Below are 15,139 nucleotides of genomic sequence, written 5' to 3' on the forward strand. Positions count from 1 at the left end.
ACGTGATGGCGTTCACGTTGTAGGAAATTCATTGGCTGAAACAGCCGCAGCGGCAGCCACTAAATCGGCTCCCGTAGTTCGAAAAAAGCGTACATTAAAATACATTGACGGTGAAACAGTGCTGGCGGTGAAAACGTCATCAAAAGGCGACTGCTCAGCGTTACCGATCAACTATCCACTCAATTATACATACATAATCGATGCAAACTCCGTCCCTTTTGCTCGAATCCCTGGAGTGGGGGATAGAGTGATTCCAAACATGGACAGGAGAAACTTGTTAATCGCAGACGCACACATGGGCGAGGGTCTCAGACACCTTAAATTAAAATATTCTCTGGAAGAATTACAATCACAGTACTGGTGGCCAGGCATGAGCCTGCGTCACACCATGTTTGTAAAACGCTGCCCAAACTGCAATAGAGATCGCAGTGGGGAGAGAAACAGTTTGATACCTCGTCGTATTACGGCAGATAATATTACCAGTAAAAAGAATGGCTTGCGATTAACATATACAGGCTAGTTTCCACTTATAATGTAAATCACCAGCACTCGGCTGACGTCCGGACTGTTATACAAAGATTTGCGAGTCTAAATGGCATATACGCTAAGAGCATGCTACGTTCGACCATTGTTTTCACTCAAGCCCACCAGCCTGGGGGGAAACATGGCCGAATGAGCACAGTCCAGCGGGAATCTTCTCACTTCCTTCCTGAGGGTACGGGATGGTGTAAAGAAAAAACCAAGGCATAAAGCAATCTATAGCAGAAAGGATATTAGGCTCGGGAGCTGGGTGGGTCAAACATCTAATAAGTGTCCAACGTAGTCTCAATAACTTGCCAAGAAATTCTCTGAAGGGATTCAGTGCGTACGAATTATTATTCGGAACTAGGATGATTATCTCTGACATTGATAGTCAGACTTCAGTGGTGAAAGAAAAAACCTTTGATATCAAAGACCGTTTGGCTATTTTGCAGGACTTAAACAAAACAAGAAAAGACCTGAGCAACATAAAGTTGAAACAACAGCCAACAACCACTGAAGAACCACCACCTGTCCCAGCAAGACCTGTCTGGATTCCAAAAGTCGGGGATCTAGTCAGGGAAAAGATCGCGGTAAAGAAGGAATTTGGGCCTTCTTACAGAAAAGCAGTTCCTGTCTTGTCTGTCAACGGGACAAGATCAGTTGTACTACCGCCACTTGCTGGTAAAAAGGAGAACAGAGTTGTATCCATCGACCTGGTAAAACCATAACATGTGGCCGATAACAAACAGTAGGCCAAGTGGACTCCCAATAAGTAGCAGAACACCAAGGTTTGCTACCAGTACAGAGGTCCTAACGAAGAGGCTCATCACATTCGAAACGCCTACAGAAGAACAACAAGGACTATGCAACAATGCAATAGAACTCAGACCTCTGAAAACCCAAATAAAAACATTTAGCAGAGACACACCAATCTATACTGAAGTACCAAGTGAAAATGCAAGAAACAAAAATCCTGAACCAATTGGAACAATTGACAGAACTGAATCCGGCTACTTCATAAACTTCGATGATTCCTCTGAAAACCTCAGTGAATCAAAGACACAGCCATCATCAAAAACCTTTTAAAGAACTTTTGAAACAACTGAAAGAAACATATCTGATTTCTCCATGGATTGAATTTTGGGTGGGTTTTGGTGCATTTATCCTCATACTTTGGCTAATCATGATACTAACATTGGGACGCTTCATTGAGGGAAAATATGCTAAAATGGACACAGCAAGTCAGAAAATCAACTTGATCCTCAAACCACACACATCTTCACACGTCGAGAAAAGAGAACTTTCTTCAGCCAACTTCACAGCCAATCCGATACCTGGTGGGGTAGCCTGGGACAACACTTACTATGAAATTTATGGTCCGGTCGAGATCCTGAAATATCCACACCAAATTAAGATCTCCTTGAGTGACTTTGCAAAACCAAACTCATTTGCTGATGATTGGGACTTCGAAAGCATTAATAATATGATGTCTGACTTAGTAATGTCTGCTAAATTTACCAAACATGATTATTTGCAGGGTTCTACAAATTATGACAGTATGTATTGCTATAAACACAATGGTAACCACTTTTTACATAGATCTGCACAACCTAGAAATGTTTTAAATTATAATCAATGGGAACATTGTGCAACACCTCCAAAAGGGAGCTCAAGAACCGTTTACGACAAATACTCATATTTTTCAGGTTTTAACACAAGTAATGCTGAAACATTTTATTTTAAATTATCGAACAGGACAGGAAGCAAAACCATGATAACCAACACAAAATTGTTATATTCAGACTCATTTTTTGAACAAATGAATACTTTTGGATTTGATTATTGGGACAAAAATGTTGAATTGAAAAGTGTTTGGGGTACAAAAGAATGGCAAGTACAGGGTATAGAAGCTTTGTTTAGAGCCTGCATGATCCCAGAACAAATGATATTTTTAAATGACACTGTTCAACAAACCACCTGTCTTGGCCTAGCCAAAATCAAAGATTTAAATAAACCGTCTATTCCAAAGCCAGACGTAAACCATATATTAAACCAAAACAGAACACATCCTGATTGGAAACAGTAGTTGATCTGGCCAACAGATACTAATAACTGTCAAGACAGATTCCTGAACAAAACACAGGGGTTCAAAATGACCAGGCCAGACCCTAGATATCCCCAAAGACATCACCCAGGGATAATAACCACCTACAGTGTGGGCAAATTATGCCTTCAATGGCTACAGACCTCCACACTGGCAGAAATTAAGCAACACCTAACTTTACTTACTGATGGTGCTGACTTGCGTGATTTCACTTTGGGACCACGCAAACAGCGTCAAAAGCGTTTCATAGCAGCCTTTGTATATGCAGCATATAATGAGGCCTGGAAGGTTACTCAAATTGAAACAGCAGAGAGAATACGGGAAATTGACCGTATTAATTTGGAAAAATCACTTTCTGTAGTGGACAATGGGTTAATGACTCTGTCCTCCAGAATTTTTTCTTTGGACAGCATTGTGTCTTCAGCAATCGATATATTATCGCAGGACTTACTGTTATTACAACATGGTCAGTCACAATTGCGCTCTATTGTACAGCTTGGCTGGACGTTACAAAATCTGCGTTCAGGCTATGTGCCTTGGCGTTTAATCAACACAACGACACTATTTCAAATCTTTAACCTTACTGATAGACAAATCGGTATGGCGCAAAAGGGTGCTGATTATACAATCTTGAGCATTGAAAAACTAGAAAGATTACCAATGACAATGTCAGAACGACCTGTCAGTGAATGGATAATACATGGAATCATAAATATTCCAATCTCAACCTTCAGGTTTCAATACTGCCAAAAATATATACAGGCTGGCTGGTACGAGAAATTGGGAAAGGGGTACCTTAAAACAACATGGAACCTGCCCTATTCGCATGCATGTGTCAGTAATAAAGGACAGAAAGTGTTTCTTAGTGGCAACAATTGTGCGATGTCACTAAGCGGCACGCTTCTGTGTAACGGAATTAGTTTGCATGGAGCCTGTGAAGGGAATTCATACAACCTTTCATGTCACCAGCAACGCGCACCTGCAACAGAAATAGAACCATTCTTTCAAAGACTCTATAATGGGAGTTACATTCTAATTGTAGACCGCAGATGTTGTAGTCTTATGCCCGGGACTCCTTATCTAGTAACTACGACTGCGAAGGTCAAGTGCTGTGGACGCTCATTGTTCCCCAGCTCCTTTCCAGACAGGGAGGCAAGGGCATGGCCCGATTTGAAAATTACTTCTATTCGAATAGATACTTTAAGCAGAATGAAAACAGTCCTTCTTCAGACGCCTACCAGGCTCTCGTCATCAAAAGAAACGTATGATCTACAAGTCGCAAGGACGACTGCAGAGATACATACATTATTATCAATTAATTCCCCCGTACATTTCGCGGAAATCCTGAATGAAATCTTAAATATTTCTGATACCAATGGGGTCTCAAAGGTATTTAAGACAGTATTTTCGATGGCATTAACACCATTCAAAGCCATACTGGGTATTTTTCCAGATTTCGTCCATTCGATTTTTGGCGGACTTCCCCTGATCCTGGGACTAATTGCAGGAATCCTATTCTTAGTCCTTATTTTTCGTTATGGCAACCCATGTCACAGACAAAACTCTTGCGACAAGAGAAAAAACAATCCTAGCCATTGGATACCGGGACCGGATATCAAAAATCCTGGGACTCTCCCGGCTTAGAGACCTGAACATGACCTGGTTTCTATCATTTCGACCAATGTGGCAAAGATGTGTTTTACCTGTATTGAGGTGTCTGCTATGCGGAGAAGAATGCGTGTTAGACACCTGTCTGACGCTACAATCGGATGCGCCGATGGATGCAGAAACATTGTTGAGCCCGATCAAGGTTCATGCTTTGTGCTGCCCTCAAAGGCTACCAATCCTGATGACGGCATTCGTGGAAGCTTCACCACTACGATTGATGGGTAGTAAAGTTCAAGATGAAAGCAGCATCGAACAGGTACGACCTTCTGTCAGTAATGCAAATCAGAATGTCAATGGAGACAATCATGCGCAAGAATGCATGATTACACCTATTTCCGAGTTAGTGGAACTTTCCCAGGAAGCTGTTGACAGTTTTTTCGAAAGCCTAAATGATATGATGTTCTCACCCGAACAGAAATAGAGACTTTTGAGCAAGCTCGCACACGGCGTTCCCTGAATTCGGCCTTCAACTTTAAAAATAAAGTCACATGAACATTTTCGCTCCAGTTCACGGACAGCAGTTTTTCAGCAGCCCCAAATATTTTTGCATATTTTCCGGGACACTATCTTCTGCTTAAAGTAAGAACTATTCTTAGAGAACTAAGGTTTCTAAATTTTAGATAGCTTATAGACATTAGCTGCCCGCTGGCATGTTCATAAAGATATTTTATTCTGTGATGGAATGGTCTCGAAACTTTTTTCTGTCAGAAACCATTTCATGTGTAATTCTCATATACCAAATTAGCAATAATGTATACAAATGCAATTACTTTGGCATTTTTCTACAGCTTGAGTGCATACCATATATATATGTCTGCAATTTTTTTCAGTATATTTGAAAATTTCAAAATGCATTTATGTATTTTGGGGTGGTAAGGTATACACACTACTCTATAGTATGTTGTACTATGTTATACTATGCCTAGATTAGTAAATATGTCCATAGTTAGCGTGGAGTGGGTGTCATGTATTCCTATCGGTTCTGAATCGATCCCCCTATTCCTGACCCTATTCTAGTTAAACAAACCAACAAGTTAACTAGCAGTCAGCCCATGAGGCAGAAAACCCCCATGATGCAGATACCGTTATCTGACGCAGTCACACTACGGCACAGGAACGTGTTATCTGATTAGGTCATAACGCTTGCGATCTAATTAGACAAGCGATATTCCTCCAGCCCCTGATAAGGCATACGGAGTTCTCATAACAAATCAAACCTATGACAACCTGGGCAAAACCCTGCGGCCATTGTTTTGATTTCACCGAGAACTTTAGTAAAAGAATGTGCTAACGAGCAAATCGTATGACATCTTTATTGACGTATCTATGTCCATCCTTACGTCAAACTCGGCACCTTAAAGGTATAAATATTACCGATCTTGCCATATGCAAAAACACGCGTGGTGACGAGACGGAGCAGCCATACTTGCCGAAGCCGAGAGCAGAGCAGACCCCGCTGGCAGCAGCCCCGCCTTCCTGACGCGCTGAGAGACGCGCTGATTTCTCCTGCCGAGAATCCAGCCCCGGCGTTTCTGGGTAGCCCTCGCAGGCAGCCTGGAATATCGAGGCCAGAGAAAGAGATACCATTCCTCATTCATCCTAACTTCCAGGTACAGAACTGAATAACCCCTCACAGAGAATTCTTTAGTTATTCACTTGGCAAAAACAAACTTAACTTAAACTGTAACTTTCTATTCCCGCCCACGTATTAGACTTAGGTCAGGTACACGGGGTAGGCGTATTTAGAAACACCAGTTGAGTACGTTTAGTCAAATGTATATGTGTATGTAAATATATTTTATTCATTTTAAAACATCTTATGGCTTAGAAACCATATCAATGTTTTTACAGTATTACTTTATACTATTGCTTTTAATGTATGCACTTTACTTAGCTATAAGTATTGCAATAATATCGATCCATTTCTCTTGTATGAGAAAAGAGACTGATCAATAAATAACACCTTTTTATTGAACACGCCCGTCTCTTCCTTTTCTCTACATTCTGATGAGACTAAGAATGCACGTACTGACTGAGTAAAATAATTTGCCTTTTGTTCACACGACTCTCGAGATTGACTCTTGATTAGGGGAGAGCAAAGTTGTCATGTTCTATGGTTGTCAGAAACTAAATCCCTTCTTGTCTAATCAGGGAAGTTAATTCCTCCTTGAACATTCGAGAAAGTTTCTAGCGAACTCTGAGCTATGCTGGCAAACCCAAAACTTAAGTCTAGTATCGACAGTAGTAGACCTAGTTAACGTCTGGCCTAGGCCTTTACTGCTGTAGGTATTATTCCAATGCGCAGAGCCTATTGGGAAGATAGGAACTACACTACAACACAAGCAGACCAGTTCCAGCTTTGTTGGTTCTTGCCAGTGAGGGCAGCTTGAGTCTATGGACCCCCCCCAATCTAAGCATTGTCCCTCTTCTTAGGGAAACTCACTTAGCTCAAGCAGCTTTTCACTCAGCAGAAACTACAACAGGAACCAGAAGGTAGGGGTGCAATGCATTACTATGACAAGACAGACCTGGACACAGAGTAATAAAAATTACATATAAGAAATCAGGGCTTTACCACCTCACCATACCTCTTTAATAGTCAGTAGTGTTTGATGCTGTACAAAGCATAGTAACCCACCTAACCTCTAAAAACAGAGACCACACGTTGATGCTACACATAGTCCAAAGCGGTGTGACACTTTATACAAAAACTGTGTTCAAAACATTGCCTGCAGAATAAGTGGATTAGTGTGAGCGCATCTGTAATGTATAGTGCAGGATGAACGTATGTTGGGAACACAATATGACTCTGCTGCACATATGTCCTTCAGATAACCATGTGGGATTCTTATCAAAATGTAGTCTCTGACCTTGTGGACATACCCTGAAGTGCCGCTGGAACAGTCATTCGCTCTATATCAGATGAAGATGAAACTGCAACCCTTAGCCAATGGTTTGTGATTGAATGTGTCCTTTCCCTAGCAGCTTCAGCATAACAAACAAGGTATCTGATCACTTGAAATGCTAGTTGCTGTCATGATACATCAGGAAAGAATACCCAACACCTAGAGAATCTTGATCTTTTTAGGTCTCAGTATTTGGGCTGTAAATGGAAGCCACACCTATGAAAAAAATGATAGATATAGAAAAAAAGAGGACCTTCACCCTATGGGTCTTATTGTATGGTTTCCCAAACAAAGCCCTAAACTACTCCATCGTTCTGTCTGAAGTAAGGACTATCAGGACACGGTACATAGTGATAAAGAGGCCAGGGAAGCTTTTACTCAGGAATTTAAACTGTTCCTTGTAAAACCCACAAAACTCAAGGGGAGATACAAGAAAAAAAGAAAGAAGATAATGCACCACTGGATTCGTATGCTCAAGACTACATAGCCATAGCCCTTCACACCTCTTCTTCCTGTAACCTCTCAGAATTCTTTTCCATGATATCATTAAGGGAGTGGCAACCAAAAGGTAATTTCTATATACATTCTTCATGTACAAAATAAAAAGAAATTATTCATATTTAACGCATTAAAGAGTCAAAACCAATTCTGTTTGGAATTTTAGAGCCGATTAACAGAACCTTCATCATTTTTACCCACAAGATTTTGAATAGAAAGGCATAATTCACTGATAAAGTAATGCAGAGAAATTGCATCGCAAGCAATGCCCAGGGACCTCTGTCTTCAGTGGTCAATGCTGTGAAAACAGACATTCATCACAAACCCCAATTAACATGTAAATGACACATTTTTGAATTAAACAGAAGCAAGTGATTTACTGAGATGTCAAAGCACTTCACTGCAGAGATAATATTATTGGCCATTTACAAGCAGCACTCGTTTGATATACTTATAACTAATGAGTGGCTGTGCTGAGTGTACAATGATTGCAATTCGTATGATGCTGTTGCAAAATGGTGTAGGAGGAAATCTTTAGGCATCCATGTTGGTCGTAGAAGAAAAAAAAGTCGAAACATACTGCCAGATTCATCAAAGACCCGTTTTGCGAGTCTTTAATAGCGATTCATAAGGAATCGCTATTAAGGACTTACAAAACGGGATTCATGTAGGAATTGCAAAAAATATTGCGATTCCTACATGTTCCTTATTTGCGATTAGCAAATTGCTAATCGCAAATAAGGAATAACTCTCCATGCATTCCTATGGGCCTACAGGCCCATATGAATGAATGGGGAGTTATTCCTTATTTGCGATTAGCAATTAGCTAATCGCAAATAAGGATGCGATTTCAAGGGTGCAGGGGTGTCCAAAGGACACCCTGTAGCACCCCTGAAATGTAATCTACATTGATGTTGCGCACACACATGTCCAAAGGACATGTGTGTGTGTAACATGCAACTTAGAAAAATGCATTTAAATGCATTTTTCTAAGTTTTTGCTATTTACCACGAGGTCTGACCTCTCGGTAAATAGCGGCCCGAAATTGCAATTTCGCAATTTTAAAATGATTCATGAATTGCATTTAAGGAATCTCAAATAGAGATTCCTTAAATGCAATTCTTCGCAAATGTGCGAATTCTTTAATAGCGAATTTTGCATTTGGGATGATGAATCCCAAATGCAAAAATTGCACTCGCAAAAGGCAAGATTCTGAGAATCTTGCCCTTTGCGAGTGCAATTTAGCTTGATGAATCAGGCTGATAGCTACTTTACTTTACATAAGTGCGAATTGTTTACCCAGTGCTGACACAAATGTGTTACTGTAGTTCGGATACAATTAACATAGGTGGGAAAGACGATGACGTAACCACATTCAGTACAATAAAAATCAGTAGAAAGCTTGAAGCTAATCAACAAATATTGTGCAGCATTCGGAGACTTTATAGGGATTCAAATGCCATCCTTTATTTTTGACAGAATCTTATATAGAGCGAACTTGAAACCAAAGGTATCAGGTATCCGAGCGCTTTACACGAGCACCAGTTGCGTTACAAGAGGACACATCCATTTTTGTTAGGCACAGGGAGATTAAGTAATTTGCACAGGATGTTGCGTATCCCTGCCGAGACTCGAACCTGGTTCCCCAGCTCCGACGTCGACCGCCCCAGCCGTTAGGCCAACTCCTCTATTTGCCAAGCAAATTCTGTTCTAAAAATCTGTTCACAAATACGGTTTCCCTCCCCCAATGCATCAATATCATAGGATGATAGGAAATGATTTGCCATTACATCTGATCCAATTATTTCACAGTTTTATTTATTTAAAGAGTTTTATATAGCACTGGCAAGATCCAAGGGTATCAGAGCGCTTTACAACATTGTCAAAGGCAGTATTAGTCAATAATTAATGACAGTATAAAACAGTGTTGAGACTCGAACCATAGATTGACCTTGAGAGAAGAATACATACATATATAGATTGAAATAGAGATTTCAGTTATGCGCTAGGCATTAGTGCCCAGAAGGTTAAGGTGCCGATTGAGGAGCAGATTCTGTAATTGTCTCTTAAAGCTAATGAAGGAGGGGTTAGTCCTGATGTATACTGGGATCCCAGATTTGGGGGGCATTTTTTGAGAAAGAGCACACCAGGGCATTTTTTAAATGTTTTTTGGGGGGATGAGAAGCGGAGAATTAGTGCCCCAGAGATTTTTTGTCTGGCCTGCCTTTGTGAGTTTGTTCACAAGGTAGGATGGTTTACCGGGATGAAGGACTTGGTGAGTGAGGCAAGCACTTTTAAAACAACAACGAGCTTCGATTGGGAGCCAATTTACATTTTTCAAAGAGTGGGAGATGTGATTTTGACTTTTGCCTGCGGTGAACATCCCCGCTGCTGCATTTATTGTGGCTCTCCAATGGGGCTAAGTGAGAGTTTGGAGTGCCTGTGAGGATGACTTTCCAATAATCTAGTGTGGACAGAATCAGGGGTTGCGCAGCAGTTTAAAAGCATTCACTGGGAGGAAGGGCTCTATTTTGTTCAGAAGTTTTAGGTTGTAGAAGGTACTCTTCGCTGTATTCTTTATGTGTGAGCTCAGGTTGAGGCTTGGGTCTAGGGTGATCCCCAGAGATTTGGTGGAGTTAGCCTGCGTCAGTTTGCAGTTTAGAGCATAAATTGTATTTAGCCACTCATGGACCTGAGGGGTGTGCCCGTTGTTGGACAGGAGAAGAATTTCTGTCTTGTCTTGGTTGAGTTTTAGGTGGTTGTGTGACAGTCAGTTTTGGACATTTAATGAGAATGGCTTTTAGCCAGTGTAAGTCATCTAGTGAGGATAGTGCTAGTGTAAGTCATCTAGTGAGGATATTTCCAGGTATAGCTGGGTGTTATCCGCACAAATGTGGGAGGGGATCTTTGCTTGTCTGAGCTGTTTATTTTATTTAATGGGAGCGGTTTTGTAAAAATTATGTGAAAAATTGCCATCTGCTCCGATCCGTTGTTGGAGGGACTTCAGGGAAAGCTAGTGGTTGACCGTGTTGAAGGCCACTGATAGGGTTAGGAGGATGAGCAGGCAGATTTATGTATAATTTATGCTAAATTCAGTATAGCTGTTTCCGTGCTGCATCCCTTCTTGAAACCCGATTGGTGCAAGTCAAGTAGATTGTTGGGGTCAATGTGTTAGTTGAGTTGGGAGAGAACCCATTTATCAAGAATTTTTGCCAGGAAGGGAAGGTTAAAACGGGCCTAAAGTTGTTGAGGTCACGCGGGTCAGCAACCATTTTATGATTTTTTGTAAGGGGTGACTTGACCTAGTTTGAGGCAGTCAGGCATAACCCCAGCACTCAGGGAGCTTTTTATTATCTTTGTCCTGTGAGGAGTTCAGGCATAATTGAGTTTTTTTGCCAGGGAGGCCGGAAGAGGACTTGCTAAGTGGAGGAGGACTTTGATTTCGCAATCATCTTAGAGATGTCCTCTTCAGGGAGTAAGTTGAACACCTTCTACTTCTTGGGTGTTTTGGGGAACCCTGAGATTTGGTTGCACTCTGTGATCTCAGGGAGAGTAACTGTTGCATGGGTGTCCAATGTAGGGGTATTGATTCATCCGTTATGAGGGTGAATTTCAAGTGGATGTCTGATTGTGACAGTCTAAGGAAAGTTGATCTTCATGATTTTCTTTGTAGAATTTGACACAGTGTTTGTTGGAGACAAGAGGACTTTTTGTGACTGGTTTGGAGGTTTGTTGTTTGATGACATTGAAAAGTACTTTGTTATTTGTTTGTTTTATCTAGAACGATGCAGAAGAAGGAGGCTTTTTCTTTTATGTGATTTTTGTATTTCCTGTATTCCACTTTGAGCTGGTAAAGATGAGTTATTGTAATGAGTCCAGTAAATCAGTCACTTAAAAATCAGGTCCACCCAGGGCCTGCCAATGTTCAAGAAACATACCGGTCCTGACAGCAATAGAAACAGCATGGTGACGGATCCGGATAGCATTAACAAATGCTCATGGAACACCCATGGTTTAGATAACGCACTACAAGAGACACACTGCTATTTTTCCAGTCATTTGACATCATTTTCATATAGAAAACCTGAAGACAATATCCAACGCGAATAGTAGGCTACGTAGAGCATTGACTTCCAGCTGAAAAGTATTCAAACTTTGGGCATCCCGGGGAGAGAGGGACTATCCACATTCTGCTTCACTAAATTAAATTGGATTACAGAAGAAATCAATCTTGGCGTAAATTAGATACAAGTAACCAAACAAGCACATAAAAAGGATAGGTCCACTCACATGCCACTGCTTATCATTAATGTGTACATTCATCCTACACAGTAAGGAATGGGGAAAGTATGGCAATTTTGCTTACTCTAACAAAAACCGTCCAGAATCTTCATAAGCAAGCTATATATATCATCTACAAAATGTCAACACAGATCTAAGGCACTGTAGCAAATAAAGTGGCAACTACCTGAGTGCCAATAGGCTTTGAAAGCAGCAGGAAAAACGATGTCAACAGCTTTTGATTGGCAATAGTAAGGAGGTCACTTGAGTGGCCATCACCTACCTAAGGGGCAGAGAAAGCTCAACAATAGACCACACGCTGTTAAACAAAGCAGTATGGCCCCTGGTGCACCAATTTCAGGTTTTACCACGGAGAGTAACCACTTCCCTCAAACTTTCCAGAGAGCCTGCAAGATCACCCAGTTGAGCCCAGCAAATGGTTTAATCTCTGCCCCAGTTAATGAAAATCTAAAAAGAGTAAAATGGCATGGTTCTGGGATAGAGATGATGATGGATGAGGATTACCATTGTGCTGGTACATTAGAGGAGTCAAAAAAAGCAGCAGGTAATCATTAAGAACCAACAATGGCAGTTGGTAAACTTGAAAAAGCATGGGCTATCCTAACTTTGACTCTTCTCACAAAAGTTGCAACTAGCCCACAACCACTCAAGAACATAAGTTCAGGAGGACAAAAGTGGCTTGGCAGCAGCCTACGCATATTAAAGCTTAAATCGCCAGAAAAATGAGATGAGCAACAAAGGGAAGCAGGCCGACAAAGCCATTTTATGAATCCAGAGACAGCAATACCATAAAAAATGCTGGGCAGCAAAAATAAGCTATTGAGAGAAAATGTGTAAGAGGCTCTTACGGTCCAGTAATCAGCCAAACAGCAAACTATTCTGGCAAATGGTAAATGGGTTGCTATCTGGAAAGTCCAGACATCAAAATGCTGGTAATAATGCAGACTCCTGGGAAGCCCATAGCCGCACAATGTATGCAGAGCCAGTCACTGAAAAAGTCGGGGTTAGGAACCTATCCAAATATGCAACTTGGAAGCCCCAAAATGGACAGCCAGTTACATCAACCAACGGCAGCTGGGTGTTCCCAGTTGAGCCTGAGAGGTCCACCAAAATCTTTCAGTACAAGGCGGAATTAATTGTGGACATCGACCATTTAGAAAATGTAGTAAAAAAAACTGGAGACTGAAGAGGAGGCAGGCTCGAACAGTTTCCAAAATGCTCTCTTCAAATCTGATATAAATTACTAGGCCTTTTACCTAGTGCCTCTCTTCAACTGTCTTTATCACACCAATGTCATTCCAGATTCGTTGAAGGGCAACATCTTCCAACCCATATATAAGAACGGAAACCCAGCCTTACCAAACAACTACATGCTTGTTGCTTCAATTGACGGAGAAGCAAAATAATTTGCATCATATATACTTCAACCTTTATAAGCTTGGGTAAAGGAGAAAAACCCGATACCATGAATCCATACCAGTTTCAAACCAGGCATGGGTACTCCAAATGAACTTGACAGCTTTAGGCATCCTTGTAGAGAAAGCCAGGCAAAGAAAAACTTGGCTGTTTGCATGTTTTGTAGACCTCATGTTTGCCTTCGTCCCTTGAGCTCATCTATGGATAAAACTCAATGAATGTTGTATTTCAAGAGACTTGCCAAGGGCAATTCTTGCACTGCATTCAGAAACATGGGTGCAGGTCAAAATAGGAGACAGTAGCCATGGTACGAACACAAGTGTTACAATGAATGGCCTTAAAAAGGGCTGCATGCTGGCTCCAGGCTTGTTTAACCTATACCCAGCAGACATTGTAGGCGCTCTCCCACAAGACAACAGACATCCTCCAATTATGGCATCAGAGAAGACTGGTTCCCTGCAGTATGTGGACGACATTGCCCTTTTGAGTAAAACCCCAAAAGGCCTGCAATGAAGCATGAAGGCTCTGGAAAAACTAGTTGGATGTTCAAGGGCTAGATCTAAACCTAAATAAAATGAAAGTGGTGCCCCTGGTTGACACCAAACTCAAGACATTCCCCTGGTTTGTAGAAGGCAAGAAGGGTGAGGTTGCAAACACATACAAATATTTAGGCATCCGCTTGGAGCGTCCCAGGACCTTTAAGCTTCACGTTGCAGCCCTAATTGCAAAAGCACAGTCTTTAACCTTCAGAATCAAAACACTAAAAAAGAAATAGAACAGGATTACAGTGCCTCCCGTCCCCTAGAACATGGTTATAGCGCTTGCTGGCTCTTAGAACAGGATTAAAGCGCTTCCCGGACTTAAAACAGCATTTCAGTGCTTCCCGGCCCCTAGAACAGGATTACCGCACTTCCCGGCCCCTAGAACACGGTATAGCGTTTCCCGTCCCCTAGAACAGGATTACAGGCATCCTGTCCCCTAGAACAGGATTACAGCGCTTCCCGGCCCCAAAACAGCATCTCAGTGCTTCCCGGCCCCAAGAACAGGATTACCGCACATCCCGTCCCCTAGAACACGGTATAGCGTTTCCCGTCCCCTATAACAGGATTACAGGCATCCCGTCCCCTAGAACAGGATTATAGCGCTACCCGGCCCCCAGTCTCTGACCTTGTCAGCGCACCCTCGTAAAATGAAGACGTTTCTTTGAATGGGTTAACAAGCATTGGCAAGGCCAATAAGTCACGCCTTTGAACTCTATTGGTTTAACTAATAGTTTTAGTCATGCAGCTAAGCATTCCCAATGCCGTACTGCATGGCTAAAGTATTTAAAAATAAAAAATACAATTAAAAATAAAAAGACAAAAAAGCTTTAAATGTAACCCATCACCTCATTTTGTAGGCGCGTCCTTACGCAATGACAAAGCTGTTATTTTTTTTTTCATTTTAGTTAAGGATCCGTGTTGGGGAAAAAGCTTGAAAGCGTTCTTTTATCTTTAAAAGGGCGGCAGGTAAGTTACAAGGGGCTGGGTGGGGGAAGCAACATGGGGATGAGGGGTGGAAGAAACTTCGGGCGTGGGGATCAAAAGGTGCCAAAGAGAGCTGGTAGTGAGAAAGCAACACAAAGAGAATGGGGAAAAACAACATCTGAAAAAGTGAGCATTGTAAGTACATAGCAATACAGGCATGCTCAAGAGTCAGGACAAACACAAGAAGAGGAAGGAAA

The 15,139-nt window shown here is 41.6% G+C and overlaps 1 protein-coding gene across 1 annotated transcript in view; it reads right to left on the reverse strand.

The window, feature by feature from the left end:
• The window catches only part of TBC1D22A (TBC1 domain family member 22A), a 2,393,943-nt gene that overhangs the window by 331,764 nt on the left and 2,047,040 nt on the right, over positions 1-15,139 (reverse strand). The window lies entirely within an intron of this gene.

The sequence above is a fragment of the Lissotriton helveticus genome, chromosome 1_1 (genome assembly GCF_964261635.1).
Source record: "Lissotriton helveticus chromosome 1_1, aLisHel1.1, whole genome shotgun sequence".
In the NCBI taxonomy this organism is placed as follows: domain Eukaryota; kingdom Metazoa; phylum Chordata; class Amphibia; order Caudata; family Salamandridae; genus Lissotriton; species Lissotriton helveticus.